Genomic DNA, 5,383 nt, shown 5'->3' on the forward strand with positions numbered 1-5,383 from the left:
ACTTTAGTAATTTAAATTATGCTTTTATATCTGTAATCGGAAAAACAATGTGCCAACTTTATACTAACTGTTTTTTAAAACTAATAGTATAAATATAATCAAAATATACAATAAACCTTGTGATTAAATTAAAGCCAGCTGTTCTTGTAAATATAGATCAAACAAAATATTTATTGTTACGCTCATGTGACTAACTAGCATTTTATATTTAATTGAACTTTTATTATCTGTATCTAAAACCAGCTGATTTTATAAATATAGATCAAACAAATTGTTTGTTGTCATTTTTATTGTTTATTATTTATTGTTATTTTCATGTTACTAACTAGCATTTTATATTCAATTGAACTTTTATGATCTGTATCCAAAACTAGCTGATTTTGTAAATATAGATCAAACAAATTGTTTATTGTTATTTTCATGTGACTAACTGACATTTTATATTTAGTTGAACTTTTATGATCTGTATTTAAAACCAGCTAAGTTATTTTTATCACGAGACTATCTATTTAGAAGCTGAGCTATATATATATTTTTAATATAAAAATAACTTTTATAATTCTTGTATAACTTATTAAATTGTTAGTCTTAATTTATTTTTAAGGTAAATTAAACCATTTTAACTTTATTATAAATTCCTGTAATATTTTCTTCGAATCATGATATTTCTTGTTAGTCTCCACAGTTAAAATCACACCATAACAGTAAAAAGCATTTTATCAAGTATTATTTTTAGCATTTGTTGTGATATCCAAGTTCAATTTATAAATATTATTAGTAAAAGATTTGTATAAATTAAGATAAAGCTTACAATTAAATATTGTAGATAAAGTAAACAAAACGCACAAACTTTCGGTAAGTTTAATACTTATAGTAAAGCATTTATTCTAAATGTATAATTTTGTATTATGTTTAACTTAAATAATAATTTAAATTATCAGACAACTTTTGATTAGTTATAATAAATTACTTAAATTGTTTGTTAATATAAAAATAAAGCATTTTTGTTATAACCAAAACATCTTAAATTTTTTATAATCTACATTTATTAAAAGTATGCAAACTAAATCTATAATTTTTAATAGCATACGTTACACATACAATAATTATTTACCTACATAGTGTTGTATTGTATACTGAAATATGCGTAATAACTTTTAAAGTAAGTTTTTATGAACAAACTTATACTTACAGGCAAAACAACTAGTAATTAGAATAATATTAATATTGTTGTCATTAGTTATTAGAATTACTAATAAATATTTTAGTCGGCATTTTTTAACTCACACGTTTGTTTATTTAAAAAATTTAAATTTTAAAAAACTCTCTTTTATTAATAAAAACGTTACGTTGATCTCCAACAAGTATTTTTTTCATAGAAAACGCTTTAAATATTTACTAGTTTCTATAGTTTCTAGATATAAGAACAATTGATTAAACTCTAAATTTTGTTAATGATTTTAAGATTTCTGATGTTCAACTATAAACAGAAAAAAAAAGTATTCGTAACTTTTTCACCAGATTTGCTAACGATTAATAAAGTTATTTATGAAAACGTTGAAAAGTATTTGGTATGTAAAACAAAGAAAAAAAAAACTTTGCTTACTTAGTTTAAATATTTTTACAAACAGTTATCTTATTTACAGGATTTAGTAATTTAAAAAAAAACAACATGTCGAAACTTTTAGCAATTGTAATTTTGTTTGTATTTTTTGGAATTCTTGCTTGCGAAAGTAGAGTTGTGATACCTCACTTGCTCAAAAAGCATGAGCAAATGTATGAAGGCTATGAAGAAATTCTACGTTGTAGAACACGAAAAGATAGATTTCACTCTGGTAAAACAACAGTAAGCTTGCACTATCAATCCGAAAAAACTAAAGACACGACCAAGGACCCTGGAATTTATATTTTTGGTGTAAAAGATAAAAAAACTTGCGGGAAAAACGTACAAGCTGTTAAAAATAACATGCAGTCTTGGTGTTTGGAACCAAATACTACGAATTTGGTGCTAAAAGACCCGCAAAGAATAGACAGCGGTATTTTTACCTGTGTTGAAACGTACACTGATCATCCTGAAAAGAAAAATTACGCCGGTTACAACTTAGAAGTTACGTATTTGGATAAGCCGGTCATAGTTGCAGAAACGAGCAGGATTCTTGAAGGCAAGGAGTATACATTAAAATGTCAGTCTGAAGGATTGCCAGCTCCAAGCTACCAATGGTTTTTCAACGAAAACAGCGTTGACTCGATGCTGGGAATTGGGCTTAAAGTTGCCACCGATTCAACATCGGGAACGTTGACAATCGGCAAGTTTACCAACAAAAACGTTGGAAATTACATATGCAGGGTTGATAATGGATATTTTCAAAACAAAAGCGATGACGTTGTTTTGGAAGAGGCGTCGTTCTGCTAGGTACGATGACAGGTTTATTTTATTTATTAATTCATATTTATTTTTTTAATGTTCATTAGACTATTATATTATTTTAAATGCAATAACAGGTTTAATAGTAATTGTTTTGTATTTTTATTCTTGTATTATATCATTTTTATCAATTTTTGTATTGCTTTGACAGGTTTCAAAATTTAATCAAATTTCATTCAACTAAATGAGATTATATTTCAATTTTCAAGTTAAATTAAATTCAAAAAAAATGAAATACAAATATTAAGCGTTTAGTTGTGTATATATAAGTAAAAAAGTTTGTTTAATCTTTTCAGATCTCATCAACTATCTGAAGGAAATTCAAAAGTAGTTGAAGCCGACTGCGTTGGAGAAATCAATGAACCGAAATTTAGTTTAAATATATATTTTTTTAAGATGGCGCACAACTTTGTTTTAGGTTTTTCCAAACTTGAAATTGTTTCTGGTGTTTCTAAAGATTTCCAAACATGCAATTAGTAGCCGTAGCGACGCAAGGCATTTTTGTAAGGGTGCATAAAAAATAAAGGTGTTTTTGAAATATTCTTAATTTGATGTTTTTAAATACTGATTTAGTAAGATAAAGTTAGTGAATTTACAACAAATCGTTTGAAAACAAAGTTTTATATTACAAATAATAGTTTAAACAGTTTTGTAATAATATATAAGTTTTTTTATGCAAATCACCTGCTTTAATTCTCCACTTCAACGCTCCTGCTTGCTTGCACACATTTTACATGCTTTACTAAGATTTGTTATAAATATAATATAAAAAAACGTATTTTTAAAAGTTTGTAATACAGTATTTTAATTAAATTTGTCTTAAAAAGTTTGCTTTAACATACAATGTTTAAGTTTTAAATAAATGGTAACTCATGATACAGTTTACACTGCAGTTGAACTTTTGAATTTTATTAAAACCTTAATATCTATCTGTGGATATTTTTATTAGTATGTAGTAAATTTTATTGATTTTGGATTATAAAAAAAATTATTTTATTAATTGTTTAAAAATTTTATTTATGTTAATTGTTTTATAACGTATCGTTTTTGTTAACTAAAATTTGACTTATAGTTAGTGCGAAAATGTCCAGCAGTTTTTTTTGATGATTTTTTTTTAGTTGATAAACGCATTTCAATTCTTTCGGACTCAAATTATATTTTTGATATATTAGTGACCAAAAATTAAAATGCCTTAAAATTGAACTTAACTATAATTTAAAATCCATTAATTAGCTTTTTTATATTAATGCTTATTTTTATTAAATTAACTGTTGCAACAATTAAAATATAAATTTCTAAGTATTTTATAATATGAGTGTCTACCTTAATAACATTGCATAACTAAACACTTAATATGTTTTTATATATATCAAAACTACGACAACTAATGTATAACAACATTTTAAATGCTAAATAAACTTTTTAAGTAAACTTTAATATAAAAATACTTAAATAACTTGTTTGTACATACATTAATGTAAACAAATTAAAAATAAAACTGAAGTGCCAACGTATAAAGACAATTTATTAAAATAAGTTTATAATAAGTAGAAAAATGATGTATGAAAATTGTTGAGTCGTTGTACTTAAGTTACGACAATTTAACTAAACTACTGAGCTAATCTATTTGCCCAATTTTTAATAAAAGTAACACATAGTTAAAGTTTTTTTTTTCCAAGTTTAAATTTTAGCTAAATGTTAAACAAATTATTTGTAAATTACATATAAAACTATCAGGATTGCCAAATATCTCTAGTTTTTTTAAATTTCTTCCAGGTTTTAAAATCGCACATTTTTGGGTCTAATTTTAGTTTAAATTAAGTTTAAGGTAAAACAACTGTGTTAAAAAAAGATAATGTAAAGCTACTTCAAACGTGTTATTTTAATTAAAAAACATTTGATGACAAAAAATTTTCATCTATGATTAAGAACTTTTGTGTCAAATCGAAATTTTACTACTTAACATGTAAAAATTGTTTAAAATACCGGGTTTTATCAAAATTTCTCAAATTCCAGGTTTTTCCAGGCAACCCTGCACTATGCTATGTTATATACTCACTAACGCAATTTGTAAAAAAAACAAGTTCAAAACAAGATTTGGAATTAATAGTTTTATTCAGTCTAATTGTTATGAGAATTTTCATATTTACGTGTTTAGAATTTACTCCTTAAAGATTGGTCGACTGCAGTATTAAGGTTTTTGTTTATACTTTTATGCAAATAAGATAAGAGAGTGTTACAGCTTTATAAAATCTTTTTAAAACATTTAGCACGGCTCTAACGTACAAACACTTGAATAAAACAAAAAAGTAATTATCATTTTAAATGTTTTTTTAGTTTTTAATGTAAAAAACTAACTATTGAATTTTAAATAGGTTCAAGATGCCCTAAGATCTTGGTTTTTTATAAACTTCTTTTTAAAAAATTTATGAAAAAAAATCTATGTCGGGTTTCTGATCTATTTTTATAGTAAATGAGTTTTTTTTTTCAACTTGGTAAAAGATAATAAAACCACAAAAGTATTCGACAAGAACATTAAACTTTTATACAATTTTGTTATCTGTTATTTTTTTGATATACATTAAATAGTAAATTTGAACAACATTTTACTTAAAAATCAAAGCTTAAATGTTCTCAATAAGCCAAAATAAATAATATTATTTCTTAGTGACTACAAAAACTTGAATTATGTTATTTTTAAATAGGATGCACTATTAAAATGTATATATAGTATAATAGGATATGTAAAAAATCATTTAAAACTTAACCGGCGTAAATGATCGTGGGTAAAAATTGAATATTGGCCAACACTAATGATTTAGTTTAAAATGTTCTAATGTTAAGCTAAGTGTTAAAAAAAACTTTAATACAAAAAAAATATATCAGTGTTTATTAATAAAACATTATGAAACAAATTATAATTTTTTATGTTTATTAACTAAATAGACTTCCGTTTTT

Source organism: Thalia democratica, chromosome 2, assembly GCF_965202585.1.
Source record: "Thalia democratica chromosome 2, ktThaDemo2.hap1.1, whole genome shotgun sequence".
Lineage (NCBI taxonomy): Eukaryota > Metazoa > Chordata > Thaliacea > Salpida > Salpidae > Thalia > Thalia democratica.